The sequence below is a fragment of the Thunnus albacares genome, chromosome 7 (genome assembly GCF_914725855.1).
Source record: "Thunnus albacares chromosome 7, fThuAlb1.1, whole genome shotgun sequence".
Classification (NCBI taxonomy): domain Eukaryota; kingdom Metazoa; phylum Chordata; class Actinopteri; order Scombriformes; family Scombridae; genus Thunnus; species Thunnus albacares.
In genome coordinates, this window is record NC_058112.1 from 26830267 (window position 1) to 26857135 (window position 26869).

Below are 26869 nucleotides of genomic sequence, written 5' to 3' on the forward strand. Positions count from 1 at the left end.
AAGCTCAGAGATTTGGCAGAGACAAACCAACAATGAACTCATCATACTTACAAGTATTATACGTGTATCCAAAGTCTGATTCATATTCCTCTGTTCCGTAGAGCTCAGCTGTTGTCCCAAAACTATTAAAAACATTTCAATGAGCCACACCTCTACACTGGGTGACACGTTCCTTTGTCCCTGAAGACAGTAGCTACCGTAGCTTGTTTAGAAACTGCTCCAAAGCAGCAGACGTCAAGGCTTTGATATTACAGCTGTGCCAGCATCAATGAAGGAGATCTGGTATAAAAAGGAAAACATTTCTCAGCATGAACTATTTCACACTGGCAAGAGACGTCGTGGTTGGGCCTCGATTTGAGAACATTTGTATAAGTGCCTGTAGACTCAGATAAGTCATTCTCTTGGATTCGTTTAAGAAGCTTACTGCCAACTGCATGAATGGAGAGAGGGAGGGGAACCTGCAAGTGAGTGAAATATTACTTTTTAAACCTTGTTCTTAATAAATATTATAAATCAATTATTATAAATCTTTTGCCTTCCACGTGTGATTGACAAAATTTTAAAATATGATCCTGAACAGCACCGCGGGGTGTACTTCAAGGAAAAATCCAAAGTGGGATTATTTTCCACAGTTTCTGTTTTAACTCCTAAAAAGTGAAAGCTTCTTTCGGCTTTGGAGACATAAAAACAAAAGAAAATAAGCTTTTAAGGTTTGAATTTAATGCTTCTCTTGGATACAGATCCTAAAATGTGCTTCAAAGCTCCTTTTTTTTTTTTTTTTTCCTGCCGTCCCTTCACCTCTGCCTCTTTTCGATCTCTCCTCTCCTCCGGTCGTCCCTGCATGTAGGATGCAGCTGAGCAGGGTGGCCATCAGCTCTGTGCTTCACATCGTGTTATCATTAAGTGCAAGGTCAGCAGCATCACAGTCGAAGGCTATTTTAGTCCTTTGTTGAACTAGTGTGGAGGACTCTCTCCTATACGGCAAGAGATATGAGCACATACAATATGTTCATAAACTCCGACAAAACACAGAAAACAAACTCAAAGCAAAAACATATAATTGACAGACACCCTAACAGGATGTGCCAATGAGCACATACCAGGAAAAGGAGTTCACTTGCTTTAGAGTTCATGTTCATGTCCTCATGATCTGATTTATAGTCTGATTTGGCCTTTTTTTGGCAACAGTTTTATTATTAAACTATAAAACAACAGTTTTTAAATCCATATTGCTAAATCCACCCTTAATTAAGGCCACTAATATTGGGTTTCAGATATGTTACACTGAGCTCTGTCCAAAACAAATCATGTAACCGGTGATTGCTGACTGTTTATATTTATTAGATTTGTATGTGGTCCAGTTTTTCTCTTACTCCTGTCTGTTGTTGTACCAACATTGTCTGCTGGTCTGAGCTGTATGATCATTTTATACTTGTTTTATTTATTTTATTAACAGATTATTTTGGGGGCATTTTTGCCCTTTACTTAATAGTTGACAGTAGAGATGGACAGGGGACGTCGTGATTGGCCGACCGAGCCTCGAGGTCACCCTACGATCAGTTCATTTCTAATTAAGTTAAATAACCATTTTTCTGCACAAGTACAGATTGGGAAACAAATCCTGGAATTTTTGGAACAAACATTTTGTGAACTCAATGAAAACAATATGTACAAGCTTAAAAAAATGTTTTTCTTTCTTTTTTTTTTTTTTTTTTTTTTTATTCAATTTCTCCATGAAACACACACACATTTTGGCTCCATTTACACCTGGTATTAACATGCGATCTGTATCAGGATACATCATCTGGATAATGCGATCAATGGGTCTTTGAGTTTGCACCTGGTATTAAAATGCATTCTTGTTTTCCCAGTTATGCCCACACTGTGATCTGATCTCAACATGCAAACGAGCTAGGCGGAGCTGACAGACTCATCAACAGACACCCAGGTCAAAGAAACGGCTGCCACGAACAGAAGTTATTCATTTATAAATCACTTTTTGCGAGGGAAGACTTCTAGCTAATTGCTACTATTTGCAGCTTTTGTGTGGCTTACTTTAGCTGGCAGGAAGTGACAGAGCTAGATGACCTTTCAACTTACTGGGATGATTTTTTTTGCTTGAATGAATATGTGTTTTTTCTCATCCAGATGCAGATTGCATTTTAATGGCAGGTGTGTTCATTTCCACTCAAGGTAAACTGTAGCAGTGGAGACAGTAAGTGGCTGCGACTGACTTTGTTCAACTTTCAAGGGCAGGTGTGTGCGTGTGTGTGGGTGTGTGTGGGTGTGTGTGTGCCTGTGCCTGTGCGTGTGTGTGTGTGGGTGTGTGTGTGTTTTCCACGTTCCATTTAACAATTTTGGCAGTTAGCTGACTCACTGTGACTAAGCACATAAAGCCTTTTTGTCTTGATTGATGATCCTCAGCTCTTGACGGACGTGTCGGTAACTGCAGGGATCAGTCTTGTGCCCTTTTGGCTACAGTGCAGCCTTTGTAGCCACTCGGCCACTGTGTGACACTCCCCAGACGCCGCGCAGCGGTGCAGCCACATGGCAAACATTGAACCGTCAGCATTACATCACGTCAGCGGTATCATCTAACATTTCACTATATGCTCTGATCACCCTCTGGAATCATGAAAAAGCCTTTAATAACGGACCGCAGATGGTCCGTAACTGCAGTGGTGTGTAATTTGAGCCGCGTTCAGAGCCAGGCGACAGTAGAGATATGACTGTACAGCAGGATAGCGCTGACGGGAAGACAGCTGGCAGCCTGATGGGGAAGGACTTGGATTCTGTGGCCGTTTGTGTCTGTTAGTCTGGTCATTGTGGCCTATTGAGTTTCACACAGCTAAATATATACACAAGATGAAATTTGACTATTATTTTACTAAATTTGATTATTCAGTATCAGGCTTACAATCAGTGTTTGTCTTTGATTGTGTTGCAAGTTTCATATGAACTTAAAACTTAACTGTAGTAAGGCTGCAATTAATGATTATTTTGATTGTGGGTTAATCTGCAGATTATTTTTTCGATTCATTGATTTGTCTTTTTGTCTATAAAATGTCAAAATAATAAATAGAAGCTGAAACCAGCATTTTTTTTGCACTTTAGCTTAAAATATGAGTGAAATGATTATTTTATTATTGAAATAGTTGCAGATTAATTGTCAATTAACTGATTCATCGTTGCAGCTCGAAACATTAGCATAGCTGACTTTACTCACTGCTTATAGTTTTTTAGCTTCACTTGCTCAAATCTACTATGACTGTATGATTGACACCCCAGTTGCACGGCAACGCTTGCATTTTACTTGTCATGCAGAGTGTTTGCAGATGAGGCGACTGAAGTAGGTTGTTAAACAGGGAAAATTCAGTCTTGGGTGTTGCGAGTACTACATTTAGCTGATAATAATTATGCCTCTGACAGTTAAAGCTAATCCAGACCAGGCTACAGGTTTGTGTCACATCAAGCGATTTGTTTATTTCCTAACAGATAACTTAACTAAGAAAAGCATAGAAATGGGAATAACATGTTCTGATATAAAGTTAACATCAGGTTTTTATGGAGCTAAATTCCCTTAAAAGGTCTCTGTAGCTCAAACAGCTCAGACATCACCAGGCTGTATGTGCTAGTATAAATAAAGATGTTCGAAGTTGTGTTGGATCATCAGCAACGTAGAGCCAGACTCCAAAATTGTCATGGGAAGACGAGTCGGGAAGAAAAGAAAGGTTTACCTCATCCTTGTCTGTCATGTAAGCTGGACAGACTTCCACACAGACTCATAAATCTGAACTAAAAACGGGAAGTTTTTCCAGAAACCTCCTGGTCTGCGTGAGAAACAGACATTATTTACCTCCAGATTTTTGCTACGCATACATTCAGAAAATGATTTAATGTCTTGTCTTATTCAAGGATATTTTTATAGGCTGCGCTCCATGATGTCATGCCAGAATACCAATTGTTAAGTAGCGGCGAGGGCGGAGAAACGTGCTTACAGTGAATGGAGTGAAGCCAACATATTGTATGAGGCGGCAGGTGTGACATGAATACCTGTTGGCTGATAATCAAAACAGCAGTAGGTAGTAGAGATGCTGTAATAGAAATAATTTATCTTTTCACAGCTTCAGAGTTTTGGTAGATCTTACAGTACAGAACATTTTCCGTTTGGAACGAGCCACTACAAGCCATGTTACTGTTTCGTATGCCAAACCGATAGAGGGTGTAAATCAAATTTTGGTGCGTTCCCACAGGTCACGCAGCTGCTGATGGATGGGCTGTGTTGTTCTTTCAAGGACGAGATTGACAAGGATCACTTTTTACTTTCGTGAACTGGCAGTTGGTCCGCAGTGTTTTCCTGGTTCACGTCCAGTTAATGCTGGAATATTCTCAAAACCCAAAATAACCTCAGAAAGAATCAAGCAGGTTGTGACAATGAATAAATGAATCATCGTTTTACACCTTTTGTCATAGAGTTAAGAAGTAGAAGGAGCTATTTCAGGCATCCTAAAAATCCCATTCATTTTTCCCATAGACAATATGATATGACTCACAGTTGGAGCACTTCTACGGCTTGGATCGGCATGAAATGCTCCCGGTTAAATCATCAGTATAAAAGATTAGCAACTGCATTAGAAAATATCTGGTTCTTTGATTAAAAAGTCAACGGTACAAGCCTGTGTACGTAAAAAGTTGAAGGTATCACTCAACTACAACCCCCAAGGTGCATTTTGGTGTGAAACATCCAATCACCAAGCTTAAAATTCGGTGACATGTGCCGCTAACACCTGACAGAAGCTAAAGATTACAGTGTTGAGAAAACTGAAAACACAATCTGCAGATTAAATCAATTCACTTTTACATTTTGGTTCAAGTGTGGATTAATATGTGTTTTGTTGTCAACTGCAATAATGAAGCCTTTTGAATTTGCTATTCCTCTGATTCACACCTCTGACTGGTCTCTTCGCCATAGCAATGGTGGCTGAGGCTCATGGGTATTGTAGTATTTTGAGCTGTCTGCGATGCCAAAATGACGGACAAAACATAATTTCTCAGAAACAAAGTTGAAATAATTAAAACTGATGGCCTTAGATGTATAGAATTGCTTCATTATCCAGGAAAGTCCCATGTTTCTGTTCTATAACACCAAGGATATCAATTAAAAAAAAAATTGAAATATACTTCCTGAACCAGTTTTAGTCTGAGTCCTCTTTCTCCTCACTGCTCTGTTAGAGTTCTGTGTTTGAGTTATTGCCATGTGAGCAGTACAGGCGGCTCATCTTTGTCTCAGACATGACTATAGGTGGACCGGGCTCTTTCATGACTAGCATATATCCGTGCCTCAAATTCTCCTAAAGGCCGACTGAGACTTTGAGACTGACCCCAGCTGTGTGGTGCTGTGTCTGGGGGCAGACAGACTGAGGGCTCCTGCAGGGCCGCGGGGCCCAGATTACAGCCTGCCTTTGTTCTGGTGGTGTGGCCAGCAGACCTGCCTGCTTGCCTGCTGCAGTAGTAGTAGCCGAGTAGACCCCCCGCCCCCTCTTTCACCAGATGGTTCCCATCCAGATGTCCCCCCTGCTCTTAACCAGGCCCTCAGGGACAAGACCTGTCTCCTGTGGCTGATAGATGGCTCCAGGTAGTGCCTCTGCCCTCTGGTTTTGAAAGTGTGTGTGTTCAAAGGCCTGTGTATCGTTAAGTGTGTGAGTGTGGAGGGGCGCGCGAAGCTACCCGGTACCCTTATCCTGCACCACAGACCCCGGGATTGGAGACAGCTACTCACTTCAAATCTTTAAATCCCATGTAGCCTGGGCATATGGACACACTTACTGTACAGTAACAGTACCATGGCATTTGTGGGTGAACCCACTGAACCTGACAGACCAAATGAAAACCTTAATGCCTGTGACGAGGCCCGCAGTTTGGGAGAAGAAGCATGCATTATGGCACCTTTGCTCCAGGCATCTGTGTCTTGTAGGGGAGCTGCATTTATTCCCCTCCTCTTGAATGAGGGCAACACTGCTCTGCACTGTTTCCACTGCTGTGTGTGTGTGTGTGTGTGTGTGTGTGCAGTGCTAACTTCTGTGCAGAAGAGAGGTGCCTGTCAGAACGTGTTAGCAGTCAGCTCTCCCAGCAGCAGGGGAATAGGAGACGTGCCCCCACGACTGAGTGTGTCCTTGGTCTTTAAATCACAATGAGACATCCAAAAGCTCTCTACTATCAAGGAAGGTCTCTACAGAGGACAGGCTGGTTTTATTGCACAGCACTTTACTGTGTAGCCCTGTGCCTCCCTTAGTGAATGGTCACATTATCTCTCATTCATCTTTTGCAGATGCTGGAGATTTAACATCGCTGTTGGACTGAAGCTGCTGCTCCCTCTTGATTTAGTAATAACTAAATACGGGTAGCACATTCAGAGAAGCACTATTTCTGGGTGAAATGTCCTACTTTTGTATTCTTATACTACTTCCTCTGCAGACTACTTTTGTGCATTGCATTTCCAGAGCTCGATTAAATCCGAGCTTTTCTCCAGCAGCAGCAGCAGCAGAGTGAGCCTTGCTTTCATTACATGTGGCTTAACAATAGCCTCTGCCTTTACCTCACAGGGTCGTGTGTTGGCTAGCTATGGTCGGTGTGTGCTGGCTAATCACGTAGCCCACCTCAGGCCCTCCATGTTCCTGTTAGCACTTCCATCCCTATAATCCCTATCCTCTGGGCAGCGAGCACTCCTCGATGTGCTCCCAAACATCTGTTCGCTGGATTATCCCCATCTCCTTCTCATTCTGTCTTTCTCTGGAGCATTCCCGCTTTCCTTTCTCAGGAAGCTCACTACACTGTGCATTTATCCCTGCAGACAGCTGTACACAGTGTACTCGAACTCTCTTTGGTCGTACAGTTGACCTGGACAAGGTTCAACGCGATATCAGTGGCCAAGATTTCTCCTCTTGCTGCTCCTCTCTGCTCTTCAGCGGCAGCAGCTCAGGAAATTATTTCCCGCCAATTTTGTCAGTTTTAGCTTCTTCATTTGTCTGTTGGCCATTGTTTTGTCTAATGCACTCGCTGCTTCTTTGAGCAAAGTTTTAATGGCTCTCTCATGTATAAAATTCATGCACAGTATTTCAACATTCACCCAATATTAAGTTATTACCACAATGCACATCATGTGCCTTTGTGCAAGTAACATGATTTAAAACCGACTGAAGAGTTGATGTGTATTTATTTATGTGAGAAATGTTGGAGGAATCTCAGCATTTTGTGATGAAATGATGCAGCAGCAGTGTCTCATCTCTAGTCTAACAACTCAAGAGCTGTTTTATTTACACAATTTAATCTTGCTTTTTTTGAAACATACTCAAACAGAAAATGGCAAATTGTAGTTATAGCAGGAGTTAATGTGCAGGAACAATGTCATCATGGTGTCTTCTCAACACTGTGAGGTGTCCGTCTCGCCTGTACAGACACCAAAACTTGTGCTTACTGACCAGATCTGTTACAGCACTGTAGAGGTGCTGGATGAATGGAAGACATTCATTACATTACTCCCTCTAATATCACAAATTCATGTTTTTGCATTTCTGTTTGATCTCAGGTAAAACAAACAAGATATGACATGTTAATTAGTGAACTTAGGAAGTGTTGATAGGTGTATTTTTTCACTTTGGAGAGCCAGGATAACTGTTTCCCCCTGATTCCAGTCTATATGCTAAGCTAGGCTAAACACATCTTGTCTCCATCTCTGACTTTAAAGCGTGACTACATATGTAACAAGGGCTATAAGTGGTAATTACAGGACAACGGCAGATTGAATTTGTCTTCATTTCCCGAGATTCTCATGAGTCATTTGCTTTAAAGGCTTCATCGTGTTTATCCGAGTCATGCTAAAATGTAGTGTAACATGAGGAACATGAGTAGAGAGGAGCCATTTAGTCAGATAATTCACTCATTGATGTAATTAAGTTTGCTAACATCAGCCACCGTCAGCTACTGCACATACCAGATCAACTCAGGCTGTAGCAGCAAAACCCCTGAGTGTACTGAACTAAACTATTTATTCCTTCTTAAGTTGAACTATTCCTTTAATTGAGTTAAAAAGTATGTTTCTACGCTCAAGTAGGAGTTCATTTGGGTCACAATTATCCAAATTATTGAAAACTGATACCTATTCTGTGTGTAATCTGTCTGAAATCAAAGCAAAGTATCTTGACATTTTGCTTTATCATAGAAAAAAGATATATAATATGATATATGCCATTTTAAACACTCCAGGTATTGCATCTGTAATGGAGAAAAACTTTTCCGTTTTGCAGTGAGCCTAATTTAAAGTCATATAATTTAGAAATAATGGATAATGTCAATATTTAGTATCAGGCAATATTGAAAGCGGTGTGTGCTAATTCATCTACTCTAATAGTGGAAGCAGTAGCCATGTTTCATCACTTCCCTTGAGTCACTCTTTTTTTTTCTTGAGGACTCAACACGACTCCACCCACCAGATTTAGTGAAAGGCTCGCGACAGGAAATTGATAGTACAAATGGGCCTGATTCAATCTGAGCCTGCTTACGTGGTGTCACAGCAATCAGAGACAGATGAGATTAGAGACATTAGGAGTCACACGAGGCCATCTGGGCCGATGGATGCAATTGAGCAAACTAGATCTGCATTAGGGATCTTGTCTATCCGAACCCGTTAACTACAGTGTCATCAGTCAAATGTCAGATTTAATCTAATTGAGCATCATCTATCAAAAAAAGATGGGGTCTTCTGTGTGGTCTAGTTGTGTGACCAGCTTTTATTTTTGAATGTTTTTTAGAGGATTTTTGGGGAATTTCATTTCAATCCCTAGAAAGTTTTCAGTATTGTCTAAATTCATCTGTTCTGCCCTCCTCGTTTGGTCTGAAATCCACACCAACCAGCATGTTACTCATTACCTTTTCTCTCTGTATTCTGCGGTCGTGATCCACCCTTTGAAGAGTTATTTTAAGTCTCTAAAGTAAACAAATTCAGCTTTAGTTTGTGAGGTTCTGGAGAAGGTTTGCCTCAGACTAATTGGTAGCCTCGGTGCATGACAGTACCAAACATCAGAGGGGAGAGATTCCAGAAATGACATGAAATAACACTTTCCAAAATCGGTGCATCACATGTGGGAGTTTAAATCCATGTCTACAGTTTAGTGTACTTTTTCAAAGCACAAAACACAGTTACCAAGAACTTTTTTTTTTAAAGCAACAAAAGGAAACTGGACACAAACAGGAAACACTGTTTGACTTTCACTCTTTCTTCTTTGAAATGCTTGTCCATGTATTCTATTAAAAATAAACCACAATAAATTCATTATTTATTACATCAATCTGCTGCATTGAACTGATTCTATTAAATGTTGCGTTAAAACTGTACATGTAACAGCGTCTTTTTGTGCCAGGCCTTGAGTATGAAGCTGTATATCAGAGTTATATTTGCTGGCGTCACCACAAACACCAGCGACAAATAGATAAAGTGAAACTGTACAGAAATATATTATTATTATCATTTGAACTGGCATTGTAATGCTGTAAATGAAGGATTAAGCTGTAAAACGGTGGATAAATTGTTTTGAGCATCACACGACTCATTTCACCATCAGAATTTGATCCATTCGGTCCGATAACATTTGGAACGTCTTGAAGAGCGGCACGATTGAATTATTTTATCCTCATTCTAGTTAGCAGAGAGCTAACCAGAAGTTAGCTTGGCTGGCAGAAGCCTCTAGTGAGCATGTTCTGCCCGTAGAGCATGTGCAGTATGGATTCATCCGGCCAGCAGGGGAATGTCAAACCCGGTCAGGAAGGTCTTGAATGTAACGGACGTTCATTTATATGTAAAAGTTCTGCACTGCAGGTTTAACAGTAAGCCATGTGAGACTGAAACTGTTGGTGGCGGATGTTTGTGTAAAGGACTAATGTCTGAATTCTGTGATGTTTGTGTAGAAAGTCCCTTAAAAGTGCTTACATTTCTTGAGTGTTGTGGGACATGTTGCTGCTGTTCATGGATGACTCACTGTGACTGCTGGACCTTTTCAGATCCATTCGGGTGTATTATAAAACAAATACAAAGACAACAACAACAAAAAAATTCAGATTCAAACAAACATATTTTCTCTGTTACATCTAGCTGAATGTTGTGGTGCATACATCATTCTGCAAACATCCAACTGAAGGAAGAAGAAGAAGAACATATTTTTGAGTGGAGGCGGACTTTAAACAGTAGTGCTGTTTGAGCTAAATGCTAATGTCAGAATGCTAACATGGTCACAATTAAACTAAAAATCAGCAGGTATCATGCATGCTAACATTGGCTAACTAGCGCTAAAAACAAAGTAGAGCTGAGACTGATGGGAATGTCTGTAGTCTTGCAGGTATTTGGTCATAAAGCATAAAGTATTGGACAAATCACCAAAACCATTTGGATTTATCTTCTGGGAATCATGAAAATCTGTGCCAAATTCCTCAGAGATCCATCCAAAAGCTGTTGAGATATTTCAGTCTGGACCAAAGTGGTGACCTACTGAACCAGTCAACTAGCGAGGCTGATAATAGCAACAGAAACAATGTTCCTGTAACTCTTGACAACAAAGGTTTTCAAGGACTATTTCTTCAGTAGAAAGTAGTTTCAATGAAAACTGTTTACAGCGAGGTCTGTGGATATCTTCACTCTGCCTTTAGCTATAATACACACTCAGTTCAGTAGGATTTGGTTCAGCTGCCGTGCAAGTTGAGCAATCGTCGTCTTATCAGATTGGCATGAAGTCATCTTCAGCGGTCTGTGCACAAGCCTTGCTGCTTTGCTATTATCTTTGTTTGTGAGCGTCTTTGTGTGTCTCTGTGTATCTGGATCACTGCTAAACAGTCTCAGACAATAGAAGTCCTAATCACTTGTCTTTGTCTGCTTTCACAAAACATAACTTTACACACGAAGCACTTGAGCGTGATGCCTCATCCGTCAGGTTTCAACAAGTCTCTGTTGAATTGCACTTGAAGAAAAGCGGATCCCTGCTCAATGACCAAATGAAGTACAGTCACGTTCAGTCCGGCCATTGAAAGCATTGAAAGTAGATAAATAAATGAATGAATGGTGGGATGAATGGTGCAGATGTGCCATAGAGAGAGTGGCCTGCTGAGTGGGTGGGTGAATGAAAAGGCGAGGAGTGGCCGGTGGACGTTTGAACATGTTCCCAGTAGAGCTGCTGTTTACAGGTGTCTAACAGGTGAAGCTATGGTTTAGTTTTTCATTTTATTGAGCACACACCTGTATGTATGTGTGTTGGACTGTGTCATCACTGTTTTCTGCATTATTAGAGCTGTTTTTAAATACTTGATTTAGCATCCCCTGCTACTTAATGTACTTTTAGTGTATTTTATATAGATATTTCTTGTCTAGTTTGTCTGGTTTCATCTTATATAACAGTCAATTGAATATCTTAAGAGTCTGGACTGTTAGTGGGGAAAAACAAGCAAATCAAAGGCATCACTGTATGTTCTAAGAAATGGTAAATGGCATTTCTTCACAATGTTTTAACATTTCACAGATCAAACAACTAACTGAGAAAATAACTGGCAAATGTCAGCCCTATTAGTGTTTATATCTGCACCTTCCCTTCACATTCCTGCAGCAGGTTTATTTACATCTCCCTCTCTGCTTTCATGTCTCTACACTTGCACTTACTAAAACCCTTCATTGTTCCTTTTCTTTACATTCATCACTTGCTCAGTGATCCCACATGTCTTTCTTACTCAACCCGAGGAAAGCAAGCCATTATACCTCCAGCAAAATGAGATATAGTTCAATTTAATCATTTTTTAATCACCTTAGCTGGTAACAGATTGAGAGATTCAAAGTATAACAACCATAACTTTCAGTCCCAGTTACACAGCGCTGAACTAAATCATTTCAAATTGCAGTTATATTATTCACACGCAAGATAAATTGTACCCTAACGGTGGAGTCTTGGAATTAATTTGTGCATATTTTGTGCTCCTAACCCTGTGAAAATGGGCAGATCTTTTGGTTTCTGTGAGTTTTTTTTGTTTTAATAATTTGTTGCATTGTCTGTGATATATATCTTGTTCTCTTCTGGTACAATGACCCGATTTCCCCCATGGGGATCATTAAAGTTTCATTTAATCTAATAGACCATAACACTATAGTCGACTGATGCGACCACTGCTGTAAATTCTGGTAATATGGCAGGTTACTTACGGTGCAGCCATCCAGAAGCAGAAGTTGTGTTTCTTTGCATACTTGCTGCAAGAAAAGTCTTGAAAGCTGCAGTTCTGTAAAGAAATCAGAGCTCTGGAGCAATATCTACAATCTTTCAGAGATGAAAAGCTGTAAAATACGGTGCAGTAATCTGGGGAAACCTCCACAGACACAGAGGCTGCTGCAGTGCTACTTAGAGATTTTTTGTTGGCTAGCATTAGCTGTGTTCTTTTTATTCTGCCAGTAATCAGAAGAGCCCAGTCTAAACATGTGCCAAGAAATCAATCAGGATAAACTTCCCGAATCGGAGAGAGTGTTTAAACCCTTTAAAACACAGTCTAAACATTCATTTTTTCCATGTAACACACCTTCGGATCACTTTGTACTGCAAAAATATACTCCCTCTGTGGACACTCATCCACCTGACTTAGAGGAAAATCCTTATTCACAACCTGACTTATTTCATTATCATACCATATTGTTTATGCTAACATTGTTTGTCCATTTTATTGTTGAGATCCAGGAATCATGTGACTCTGCTATATGCGGTTTCACAGAAGAGTCCATTCAGGGCCCTAAAAGTCAAAGATTCTAATAACCAGTCAAGGAGCCTCTGTTTCAAACTTCTTGTCATTAGTCTAATAATCTGCCTTTTCTTTCTTTTTTTAGCTGTGTCTTTGTACATCCACAGAAAAATACAGGATGACAGCATTACAGCCTGTACACCTTTACAAACCAACTCTTTAGAGAGGGTTGATGGAAAGGGAGTGCACCTTTTATTTCTTTGTTTATTTCTGCTGTATTCAAATTAAAGATGAATATCAAAGTCACTAAAACATCGAATCCGAACCCCTGAAAAGTTGAATATTTGGGCCAAACTGGTGACTTAGAGACGACTTGGAAAAGTGGAAACAAAGATGAACGTGCCCCCAAAAAATCTCTTATATTTGCTTTGCAGAGCTGCATGGATAGACAATGTTATAATAATAATATGGTAGTTCTTAGTTTAAGCACAAAGTAGACTAACAGAATCATAAAAAACTACAATGATCGATGTCTGTAATAATTTTAACATTCATTCTCTGACCGCTTATGTAGCTCAACCTAACTGTTGTAAGGCTGGGTCTAGCAGTCTGTTGCACCCTACTATGTAAAATGTTTTAATTGATGGAAGTGATGGATAAAACTCTATTAAACACATCTTTGTCGTGTAGCACCAGTGTCCTTGTTCTGCTGTATCACTGCAACCACTCGCTGTGTCTTCTCCTTGATGCTACAACCCTGCAGAGAGAAGATGAAAGCGCTCTGTTGCAGTACCGTGCCTCCCTGCCTTCATCTTCCCTCCACCACCCCGCTACAGCACCAGGGGCACATAGGGGAAGGGGGGGGATAAAAAGAAAGGGGGAGGATAACAGAGAAAGAGGTGAGTGAAGGAAGAGAGGAGGGCAAGGGGGGAGGGAGGGAGATGAGAGAGGGAGGATGAAATCCTCATTTTAAATAATTGGGAGCGAGCAAGTCATTTTCAAGCAAACCGGCTCCCAAGTGCCCCAGTTTCGTGGGTTTAGTGAAATCGAGATGAGGCTGGTAATGCCGTCAGATTTTACTCTTCCTGAAGGCCGTCTCCGCAGTCCTCAGAAGTAAAGCCCCGCTACAGAAACGCTTCCTCCAGGGGCAATGCAATTCTCCTTCCACATCCACTCGCCCCTCACCCAATTTAGCAGCTTGTTCACCTTGTAAACAGACGACATGAAGAAGTGCGTCTGCGTGGAGCTCTGACTTCCGTAAAGACTCTTTTTAAGGTGTTTAATAAGCCAGGTCTGCTGCTGTCTGCGCCCTTTACTGCTTCCTCCAGTAAACACCAAACAAATCCTGCTTCATCCTAATGACCGTGGCTCTCGCATCAATTGTCGGATTGAAGTGTCCCTTTAGAGTCACTGGACCTGCAAAATCTGTGTAGTGGTCATTTTTAATAATATAAAACATGACTGAACTTTTCGGTCTTGGAAATGCATTTCAACCGTTTGATGTGTTCCTGTAATTCTGCAAATGCGGAAATATTTAATAGGGTGAGATGGTCCTTTCCTCACGATAAGTTTGTTGAAATGTTTACATGCACCAATAATTTGATCTCAACCACAACTCAAACACACAACTCTTAACACCCTGATATTTAGAGAGTTTTAGTATTCTTTGTTTGTAGGATTTAGTGGCATCTAGTGGTGAGGTTGCAGATTGCAACCAACTGATAACCCCTCCCCTTCCGAGTGTGTAACCTACATGGCTGCAAAACTCGCAAAAAAAAGGCGAAAGGCCCTCTCTAGAGCCAGTGTTTGGTTTGTCCGCTCTGGGCTACTGTAGAAACATGGCGGTGCAACATGGCGGGCTCCATGGAAGAGGACCCGCTCTCTATGTAGATTTAAAGGGCTCATTCTAAGGTTAAAAAAAAGACAATGATTCTCATTTTCAGGTGATTCATTATTACTAATGAAAACATACTTATGAATATGATATTCCATTTCTGCCAGTAGATCCCCCTAAATCTTACACACTGGTCCTTTTAATATGTGCTCCTTTCTAACTGTCAAGTAGGAATGGGCAATATCTCAAGTTAATTTGGTTAATTCAAATTTTTGTTTTTGTTTGATGTGTATAATGTCTAAATCGTGAAAATAGAGTTATTACAATATGCACAAAAAGATTATTTTCCATCAAAAACTGACGTAGCTGGCTACATTAGCTGTTTTGAACTCGACAGTCCTGTAAACTATGAAGTGATTAGTTACGCTAGAGGCACACCTTCCACAGTTTATGAGTCTGTCTGACTCCTGGTGGCTATCTGTCTCTGGCTATCTCATCAGGAATTTAACGGTCACATTTATGAGAAGCACAGACTTAAAATGACTCCGCACACTGATCTGTGCTTTCGGTTTGTGTTTGTTGATGATCTGTTATCTCTTGTTACGAGAGTTGAAGCGCCTGGAGTTGACTGAACAGTTTCCAGACTCTACAATGTGCAGTTGTCCCTGCCTGTTGGGTAGCTGATGCTAGATAGCAGCAGTCCACAGATGTCAGGCTGTAAAGAAACACAAACAGCAGCAGATCAATTAGTGAGCGGACATTTCTGCTCTGTCTGTGCTGAAACTGATTATTAAACCGGAGGCCCGTTCTCTACAAAGTTGAGGAACCTTGTACTAACAGTCAATAGCTGTGTTGGATAACCTGTACTTCATGTGTAATGATGATAGGTAGGTGCAGGTGATGCAGGTCTTTTATTATTCTTGCTCAACTCTCTTAATATGATGTTTCAAGCCTACATTTTGCAGGCAAACAAAAAGAGCTTAAGAGTTGTCTAGTCCTCTCATTGTTTCCATTATAAGTTGATAATAAGAACAGCCCCACTATAGGTATCTGCTCAGTCATATGAATTAACGGGATATTGCTGTGCTTGGTTAGCATCATTTGATGCAGACAACAAAGGAAGGAGAGAAGATGCAGGGAAATCTAATTATCACAGTGATGCAGACCTAGAAAATTGATTATTAATGAATTGATGTAAAACTGATTATAAGAGATATTCTGCTACTTTCTTTATTGCTTCAGGCTGTTTACTCACACTAGTCAGAGCATTTGTGAGCATGTGTCTCAGTATGTTTGTTGCTCTGATACACAGATTTTTTTTAAAGTTTGGGTATAATCACAAACTGTATTACGTGTCTGCATCCATGAAAAGACAACACATGCTTATTGTCTCCGCGTCCGCAAACTGTTGTCTGCGTTTTGTGTCATGGACCGTGCTTTTTGACATCCGTCTTATCACGTTCATGCTCGTTTGCCATGCGAAGATAACCATAGATGTGGCGCTGCTATCACTGTGCCATCATGACACGGTTGTTTGTTAACAGCAGCGGGGATGAATCCTGTGGCACAGCGAGGAGCATTGTTGTTGTTTTTCATGGCAAACGTGGATTTACTCTAAATGAACACTGTGAGGTTGTTGTTAAGATCCGCTCTGTTAAAAATGTATGTGCTTGTTTATTTGAGTGTATTGTATATGCGTGTTGGTTTTGGGATTACATGCGGTGACTGCTCCAGTGGCCTGTCGTAATGTTCACTTTGGCGCCGTGCATTTTTGCGGCATCAGTGGCTGCCGCCTTATGTAAAAATACTTCGCTGCTTGTATAGTGATGCAAGAGGCATCGGCCTGAAGGCTGAAACACGTTGGCTCTGAAAAGGAGACATGGAGAGATAAGAGAGAGAGGAGAAGTGAATAACGAAGGAGATAAGGCAGTTTGGAAGTGAAGGGAGCCAAAAGAAGCAAAGGAGAGAATGATAAAAAAAAAGAGAGAGAGAGGCCTAATATTAGAAAAGCTTAAGAGGGAGAGGTAGAAGAAGAAAGTATGAATGGCTACTCAGTGTCCAGAGAAAAGCTACGGCTCATTTTCAGAGACAAAGAGGAAACAGTGGAGGCTCACAGGAATACAAGAGTGTCTTGCTTTAGGTTGCTTCACCTCCTTCCGATGTTTCCTTCCCCCGACAGACAGCGAGATAAGACAGGAGGAAATGCCATACTCCTTTATTGAATTAGTTTGCCAGTCCCCACTGTTAGTACAGAGCAGTAATTCAGCTTCCCCACTCTTCTTCCCCTGGCACTTTGGTAACACAATACCCCATCCATGAGCACAGAGATCGGACGATAATTCCACAAGACCTGCCATTTTGGCTCTTAACCTGGCTTTCACTGAGTTATGAACAGTAAGGTGAGTCTCAGTTAAAGCCGGAGTTATTTATTTGTATTTTTGGACACTGTGAAATAGGGTTTGGACATGGAGATGGCTAAACTGGAAACTGGACCTTTTTGCCAAAATAGCTATAAATCCAGCATGTTTATCTCATAAATTTTAAAGTTGTATTTTTGAGAAGAGGGATTTTGAGCTCACCTCCAGACACATTTGACCTGAATATGAGAGCTGCGCTGTTTCAAGTTTCCATCTTGAATGTTGAAAGTCTTGAAAATTATGTTTTTACTCCACACAGCAGCACTGTGATAAGAGATGCACCAGCTTTTTCTCTGCAGATACCTATTCCGATACCTAAACACAGGGTATGTGCTGATACTGAGCACTGACCTGCTATCATTGGCTTTCTCTTTTTCCAAATTAAAAACACATATGACAGACACCTTAATGCATGGGACTCATTCACATATTTAAAAAAGAATAAGCACCAGGGTTTGCTGTGGTGCTAAATGCTGTGAATGACTGTAAAATTTAAAGCAGAAACAATTAATTTTATGATTACATTGACAAAGAAACTGTATTTAATGTGGATCAGTCACATCTGGCCAATACCTGAATACCCGCCTTTTTTGTCTACTACAGCAACATATCTGCTCAGTAAATCACTTGTCCTGTGTTCTCCTTTGAGGAAAAATCAGAAACCGAAAGGGAGACATTCATATTTTAAATTCTTTGATTTTATGATTGCGCCCCTAGTTTTACATAATTTCAAATAAATACCGTTCCATCATCTGCTCATGTAGCTGGAGACTTTATTTCAGTACAGCAAATCTGATCTTGATTAAAGCAATAACATGGCATTCGATTATACAGTAGGCAGAGCAGACGGTCACACTGAGCCTGATAGCATCCTGCTACACAACACAAGAGCCGCAGACTGTGAACAACAACCCACGTTATCTTTCCCGCTAAAGTTTCCTTCTTATCTAATGTACAAACATGAACACACATCTTATCCTGCACCTTAGCTTGTTGAACAGGCTACTAAACAAACATTCACCAGGGGAAAATGCACCGCTGGCATCAGTTAGCACGCTAGGTAGCTAATTAGCTGCTCAGCTGCAGCACATTAAACAGCATGTAAACATACCTGAAAATGTCACTTCGGTCCAGTTAGAAGCTGGTTTGGTTGTTGCTCTTCAAAATCCCTGTTAGTGACACATCATCTGTCCATAACTTGTAGCTACAGCAGTTTGTTTACTTTGTCTCCGTTCTGCACTGTGTAACACCGGCAGCCTGCCAGCTAACGTTAATCAAACAACACATTGACACGCCGGCTGAGACAAAAAAAGCATTTCGGATATTATTTCTTCATTGTAATAACAAAAAAAACTATTAATAATACATTAAAAACATACTGACATTATTTTGGACTGCAAGGAGATAATTACATGTGATTTCAGTTGGACTTAAATACATGTACATAAGGCCAATGTTGGACTGATACTGATCTGGCGGATTATATTAGTCACTAACTTGCTTGTTGAGGTGAGAAGTGAGAGTTCCTGCTTTTAGCTATCAACAACTTACATTCTTCCCTATTTTTGATCTCAGTCCGGTCAACCAGTAACACAACATTTCAATTTTAACCACGCTGAAGCTTATTTTAACCAAAAGGTCACCGGTTTGAAACTAGAAAAAAAATGTTGTATCCAGCATCAACTGTTAGTTCTAGCAATAAATTGCAGCCACACCTGCTCAGATGTTACATGTCTGTCCCTGAAGTGAAAATGTACTCCGTTATCTCCTTATCAGTCCTGTCTTACTCTTAAACAGATTCCCATCCAACTGCTTTATTTTAAGGTTGATCTTAAACATCTACTTTGTGTTTTTTCTGGCAAAGACATGATGTTGGCTTGGCTGACTCCAACATACTTGTTCATGTGCGATGTCAGCAGACTGAAGGGTGAGAAACAATAACCTTAGAACAGTAACATAAAGTATAACTGGAGGCCTTGCCGGCTGCCAGTGAGATGCACCCAACAAGCAGCCGCACTGGAAAATGTGTATCATCTCACTGTCAGCGTGTGAATCCCTGAGTGGAGAACATTTTGTCTCAGTCAGTTCACCGAGACGACGATAATGGTGTTGCTGCTGTTGAAAGGGAAAGGGCATTTCAAGACACACATGAATTATTGTGAGCAGATATGACAGTGATGTGATGCAGTGGTGAGAGTGTAATGTGAGGTGTTTGTCGGACAAATGAGCACAACCGAAGATAGAAAGTGACTCTGCTGTTCTGACTGAAGTGGCAATCCTTCTTTCTGATGATTTTTGACCTTTCAGACACAACAGGCCCGACGTGATTGATGAGGTTCGTTGTACTTCTTCTATCTTTGTTTTTGAGAAATATTTAAATGACCAGAATACCGCAAATATTGACGTTGTGGCTTTTATTCCTTCCTATCTTTACCAAACCGCTTTGTCATTTCTTGCATGATTAGTCAGCGTTTTTTTCTTCAATACGACACTATCACTTCTCTCCGATGATTGCTTATTAAAGCGGTATTTTTCGCCAAGGAGAGCAAGTAAGGCAAAATTTAACGCTTAAAGAGCCATAATAAGATGTTGGTGAGTCAAGCATTGAAGTCCATTTTATTCAGAGAGTGAAAACAATCATATTTTACTAATTTATCTACTATATATCTCCAAATGTGTGTAGTGTATGTTATTCTTTAGATGAGTTGGATGTTTAGTCATGACAAAGCTGTTGCATAAGAGCCTAAATTCACTTCTATATATTTTATAAACTGTAGCACTTGGAGACTACACAGCTGATGAGGAAATAAAAAGCAAAAATGAGCTCGCTGAGGCCCGTTGAACTGAACTAATGAAGTGAATTTCAGAGTGGAGTGTAGGAGGAAGAGAAGATGAGGGAGAGGAAACGCCTGAGGTTGTAACCAGTGTTGCCTTCCCTGCAAAACCCCCAGTAAACAAAGCATTTACGTACAACACACACACACACACACACACACACACACACACACATAATACACCACAAGTTCTCCTCACTGAATGCAAACCTTCTAACTTTCAGTTTTTAACCAAAAAAAATAGCTTTGTTTATATTATAAGTTTCAGTGTATTTTTACAATTGTTCATTTACCAGAAGGCCACCGTAGCCTCTCAATCTATATAGTACTAAACAATCTTTAAATTGAACTTCAAACATAAAAGAAATCATAAAAGTTAAAGAGCAAATAAATACCTCTGTAATAAAGAGATGTGAACGATATCCTACTTGCAGTTTATTATTAATTAGAGCTGCAGTGATTAGTAGATCAATTAATCAGCAGCTATTTTGATAATCTCATAACTATATTAGTAATATTTTAAGCAAAAATGCCAAATATGTGTCGGCTGCAGCTTCTCAAATATGAGGATTTGAAGATTTTCTATGTTATACATGATAGTAAACTGAATATCTTTGGATGTTTGGGCTGTTGATCAGACAAAACAAGATATTTGAAGACGTCACCGTGAGCTCTTTTCACGATTATCTGACATTATATCGGCAAAATGACTAAATAAATTGATAGGTAATGAAAATAACAAATAGTTGTAGCCCTATTATTTCTGTCTGGCATAATAATAAAGTGATAAACACACACATATATAGTGAAAGTCTATTTGGAGGGGTGAAACTGTTTCCACGCATCCAACCATTCGTCTCACACTAAACGTACTACATACATCACAAAATCCCAACATTAATGCACTGTATGTACACACTGCACACACACACACACCACCCTCCCATCCAGATCTCTAAATTAATCATCACTCCCCGCAGCGGACACACTGCAGCATGTAGAAGTCCAGCTCTTGAGGGATTAGCACTTCAACATACTCAGTCGTGGGATTTTCCCACACCACCTCGCGCTCTGAGTTACATTTTCTGTCAGTCACAGTGCGCGGTGTTGCACGCTCACCACCAGCTACGAGCACACTCCCAGAAACACTCAGGATTTGCCAGACACGGCGAAGCTGTGGTGTGTTAGCGTGCTGGATCGAAGCGAAGATGGTTTGGGGTCAATTAGGCGTTTTAATGTTTGTTGAAAGGTTTACATTTTTCTTTGCAGGCTGTTTTTTATTGTAGGGCTTGTAGCCGAGGTTGAAATTAACACACAGACACGCACACTCAGAATCACAGCCTGCTAACAGCTACTCAGGCAGAGGAAGCACGGAGGCAGACGACATGAAATGAGGACATTTATGAGGTTTGGCTGAGCTTGACATAGACAATAGTTACATACACGGAAAAACGCACACACACACAAACACACGCACTGCTCTGCAGCCGGTTGTTCAGAGCTGGTCGAGTAATAAACATTTCATCAGGTGGAGTTAAATACAGACCTGTCTCTCCCTCTGTCTGTGTCTCTGCGGCTGTCCATCCGGCTGGTTTTATGCACATTTTTAATTTGCAAAAAACACCAGATATTCATGGCATACAGAAAAAACTGCAATAAATAAACAGATTCTTCAACCTTCATAACCTTCATAACAAAACATTGAAGTCATGCTGCTACTCACTAACTAAAATATTGAGCATGTACGTTACTGCGACATCTCATCTCCTTGTTGCATGTCACCCGCTTCTCTTTTACTGCAGCAGTTGATAAAAACACCACAGCGTACATGTTAATCATAAGATTTGGGAAATACGCTTATCTACTTTCTTGCAGGAAGTTAAAGCGGGAGGATAGATACCACTCTCATGTGTGGATGGTAAATATGAAGCTGGAGCCAGAAGTCGGCTAGCTTAGCTTAGCATAAAGATTGGAAACAGCTAGCCTGGCTCTGTACATTCACAGTGACTTCCTGAAGTCTCTGCTTACAGCGAAAACTCCAGGAAATTACTTTGCCCGGCTAAGAAAGAGTCTGACACGAAACCCTGTAAAATCACAACTTTCCTTTTTTACACTGTGGGTTTTTTATGGTTTAAACAAACCAGATATAACGTGTTAATTAGTGACTTTTAAAGGTGCTAGTAGGTGGATTTTTTTAACCTTTGGACGAAGCCAAGCTAGCTGTTTCCCCCTGTTTCCAGTCTTAATGTTTAGCTAAGCTTACCAACTGTTAGCTCCAGCTAAGTGGTATCAATCATCTCATTTAACTCTTAAGCATTAAAGCAAAAATGTCAAACCTTTCCTTTTAAAAAAGCGAGGAAAAAAGACAAATGCCATTTTGTGTTGGAAGCAGAAATAAAATACCACCATGTAGGAGGTAGTGGTGCTTGATTAATTATGCAATCTCATCTCCTCCTCCTGAATATATGTATGAAATGTGTATACTGCACACATTAACTTTTTATTGTAATAACATTTTAGAGAATCTCATGAAACTTGCGCACTATTTTAACAGAAACATAACTTGTATCTCTGCCTTTCACTGTTGTTTTCTTCCTCATCCTCCTCCTCTCGCTTGTGTACCTCTCTTTCTCCCTCCTCAATCTTTCCTTTTTCCCTTTCCCTCCACTCCATCTTACACTCCTCTCCCTCTTCTCTACTTCTTATCCTTTATTTTCTTCCTTCTTCCTCTCTCATTATACCTTTCCCACTTCTTATGCTTCCTCTCTTCCTCCCTTTATTTCTTAAAGCCTGTCCTCCTCCTCTCTTTCTCCTTCTCTCTACCTCTTTACTCGCTCTCTCTTAATCTCCCTCCTTGTCTCCACCCCCTCGCTGACAGTGGTGGAGGGCCTGTTGACAGTCCTGTGCAGTGGAAGGAGGCTTTTATTGGGCCTGTGTGTTCAGCCCTTCCTGACGCCAATGGGATCCAGATGTGGCCCAGCACTCCAGTGACAGAAACCATTTATGGAGAGAGAGAGGATGTGTGTGTGTGTGTATGTGTGTGTGTGTTATTGTGTGTGTGTGCGTGATGGTATGTGAGAGAGTGTGAGAAAGATGTGAGTTGTCTTCTTCTCAACGTGCTCTCTAACTCTTCTCAACACGTGTAGAGTTCTGCACGAGCCTAAAACTGAGACCCGAACCTCCCTGACCCAACTGAACTTGCCTGATACTGCAGAATTTGAGAAACCTAAACCCGACCCAAGACCTTAGGCTGGATTTCTTCAAAGACAATATGCTTGCTTTGGAGAGGCTGAAAAATAACTCATCTGACAACGACAGTAGACAAACACAAATGCGTCAGCGGTCCATTAGCGCAAAACATACAGACGTCTACCAGCCAATAAACCATCGGCTTAATGGCAACACACACATTACAAAAAACGAAAACAGTAGTAACGCCTGCACACTTACTCACGTCACAGAATTTAATCAGATAGGACAATGTTTTGATCCTACTCAGATCTTTGTCAGGTTCAACAACTATCATCATGTTACACTAAAGCATCTTAAAATAATAAATTATTGTACTCACCGGTTAGTAGATCAACCTTTTCTGAATATCGGCCAGTTGATCATCAATGATCATCTTCCCCAGATGAACTTGACAACAGTCCAAACAGTTATAATCCAGAACAGAAGTATGATCACAATTCTCTTAACAAGTTTTTGTCTGTTGTCACAACAAGGTCATAATGTTTCCACAATGCAGTGACCTTCCCTGAATCATTGTGGATTTTAAGAAGCTCCTCTTTGGCAAGTTTTTGTTTTATTTCATCAATTACTGACACATTGGCTACACTCTCTCTCTCTCTCTTTCTCTTCCTGCTTCCCAGTCACCATTGCATATCTACCCGCAACATGACTCGCAGATTGATCGGCAGAGTCAGAGAGAGTGCTAGAAATAATCAAACCCGAGCCCGAAACATTACGCAAAAAAAAAAAAAACAGCCCGAACCCGACCAGACGCACGACTCGTCGGGCTGCTGGACTCTCTACAGATGTGTGCGGCTGCATGGAACTTATATTTAAATGTTTGTCGGAAAGTATCAAATGCATTGAAGCAGAACATGAATACACATGATAGACACGCACCACAAGGTCACAGGTTTGAGTCATGAAGTGGCCTCGTCCCCGTAGTGCCCTTGAGCATGAAGGTGTTGGCTAACTGTTTAAAAAGAGATTATTATGTTGCCTTTCCTCAGGTTACACCAGGTACTTTGTGTTTGTGGAAACCAATAAGAGCTTAGACTTTCAGAGCGAGGACATTTCAGACATTCCTCATATCTTCAAAAGGCTATTTTAAGGTTAGGATTAGGTTCAGGGGAGCGTCCTAATAGCTTGAAGACAGATACCACATGACCAGAATGTCCTCAGATTGAATTCAACTGGCTGTTCCACATCTGTGTCTACTGTTTAGTATCAAATAAAGGCAAAAAAAAAAATCTTTAAAGGTGTAAGGTTTGAGACTAAGCATGCACCTGGTTGTGATGCTTAGGGGATAGTAAATGCATTACGTCAATACTGGTCCTCTCAACTAGAGAAGCACAGGTGTGTGTGTATTAGTCATGGATTATTCTGTGTCTCTGCCTTCCTGGACCATAAAGGAACTCACGTGACTTTCTGTCCTTCCTTTTTCATGCTGTGTATGTGAGATGTATTATAATAAAGGTGCACAGCAGATGTGAGTGTTTTTGTGCATGTGCAGTATGCGTGCACGTGTGTGAATGGAGTAATGGGCCCCTGGTGAAAAGGATGACCCTGACACATCCACAACAGACAAGAATGAAGAGCTGCAAATGACTAAAACTGTTCATTCATGCTGGCACATCCTGGGAATGTACAGAAACACGGCGCTTTAGACACAAAGGGAGCCAACTTTAGCTTCTCTCTGGATGATTGAGAATATATATATATATGTGCAGGGGACTATTCTGTCCTTGTACAGTATGATCTGAATCTCTGGAAACTGCCAATAATCCTTCTGCAGCCAAGACAAATGACTACTTCTTTATTTTTTCATGCAGTCATGTGAGCTTCAGGTTATTGAATATTGGCTCACATTTGTTCTTTAACTGATTTTATTTATATCTCTTCCACGATACACTTGCAGTCCTCTTTCAGCGCTGTATTTCTCTCCGCTGTAAAGTATATTAAATACTTTGTTGTACTGGAACACTTTCAAGTACAACCGCATATATTCCTGAAAAAGCCTTTCATTTTTTACAGCCGTGTCTGTTATACCCTTCTGCAGATCCACAGGCCAACATCAGCTCGTTTCCCAGTTTGAAACCTTTTTGTGGTCAAATTCAGCAATAAATACTGGACATTTATGCAATTGGATGATTGTCTATGAGCAAGGTTTTTCATGTCAAGTGCCAGTTATTAGACTGTGACGTTAACTGCTCGTGCCTACCACATGAAACGAAACTCTGTGTCAGAGTGTGTCACCTAATAGCAGAGTACTAATAGCCCATAACTACACCCACATGGAGAGCTGGTTTTTCAGAGAGGTGAAACCAAAAAACTAGTCGATTCTGAGGGTGTCAAAATGATGTAACTGATACGATACTTAACATTGATGCCTTTATCTTGGATCAAGTTTAATGTCCGTTATGGAGAAACGTTGCAGATAGGCTTATGGCGTGTTCAGATGCGTCACAATATTATGGCGACATTCGGGTGAGTTTGAACCCCGGACCGTTTGAGTTTATTCACTCCAATCACCTAATGTACCAACTGTACATTAGCTGTAAGCTAGCTAGCAACAGACGCACCCACTGTGTCTGTGAAAGTGTGCCTGTATGTTTGTATTCAGTTCAGCTTCTATCTGAGCTCAGAACTCACCAGAACACCTGATTCTTATTGTTATTTTCGTCTTATTTCTACCCTATGGCCAAAGATGCAAACATTGTGCAGGCAACATGTGGCTTCAGGTGTCAATTTTGGGAATTTTTGGCATCTTTGACTTTCCATATATCTCCAATCTCTCCTTTTTCCTCGTCTTTGTACTTTTATGAAGCAGTTTCATAAAAACCCCGAGATACATGCAACTTTTTTTTTGCTCAAGTTGAAACATTTTCAACTTGCATGGATGCATATATTGCATCTTTGCATTGACTTTGTATGTAATCGCATCACATCTAAGATTCGCTTTGTGTTCTGTCTGAACACACACTAATAACAGAGATGCACAAGAAAAGTACATTAAAATGCACAATAAACACACATAAACTCCCACATCTAACATTTAATCAAGGCACACAGCTACTCAATACTATGAAAAAATATTAGCTCATTAGGGGAAAATTTTAAGTTCCTGTCAAGGCATAAGATATTCCATCATTTCAAGTGAAGGAAATATAACAGTAATGCACTTTTAAAATCTGGAGTTTAGTACTGAGAAAATACTGATGTTTGTTTATAATGTGAGTAAGATTATTTGTCCAGTTTAGTTAAGTATCAGTGTCGCTAATAAACAGTAGGAGACAATGATTGGAAATTATTTTGTGTCCAGTAAACTGACTGTAATGAGTGTTCGTCCAGTAAATGAGGTAAATGGTAACATTTAAACAGGACATGAGGTAATGGTCTTTTATAAGTCTGAAGGAAGTGAGGAGGTGTTTGATGGCCATATTGTACTGTAGATATTAGCGAATGTTTGCTTGAATATGTGCATATTTTCAAGGCTTGTCCAAATACTGTATTGAATTTCTTATTTTCTCCGTCACCCGAACTATCTCACCTCCGTTCTGCACATGTTGGCTGTTATGAAGAGGCCCTTCGGTGTCAGGATTACGTAACCGTACGCCTCCTCCTTCGTCTACACTTCCTTTTCCCTCCCATCCTTCCTTTTTTCCTAGAAAGGAGGGCTCATCCCGTGTGTCTGAAAAGAGAGAAACAGGAGAAAGAGGAGCTGAAAGATAGAGAGAAGAATGAGAGTCTAGGGAGCGACAGACCCAAAGCAGAAAGAAAGTTTAAAGAAGATCTGACCG

The 26869-nt window shown here is 40.6% G+C and overlaps 1 protein-coding gene and 1 long non-coding RNA gene across 2 annotated transcripts in view; one reads left to right on the forward strand and one right to left on the reverse strand.

The window, feature by feature from the left end:
* Positions 1-26869, forward strand: part of LOC122985638 (unconventional myosin-IXAa-like) — a 159010-nt gene that overhangs the window by 42551 nt on the left and 89590 nt on the right. The window lies entirely within an intron of this gene.
* On the reverse strand, positions 941-26751 carry LOC122985639. Its single transcript, XR_006404167.1, has 2 exons — positions 26620-26751; positions 941-974 (listed from the first exon to the last, which is right to left on the reverse strand). It is a non-coding gene; the product is annotated as an uncharacterized LOC122985639 (long non-coding RNA).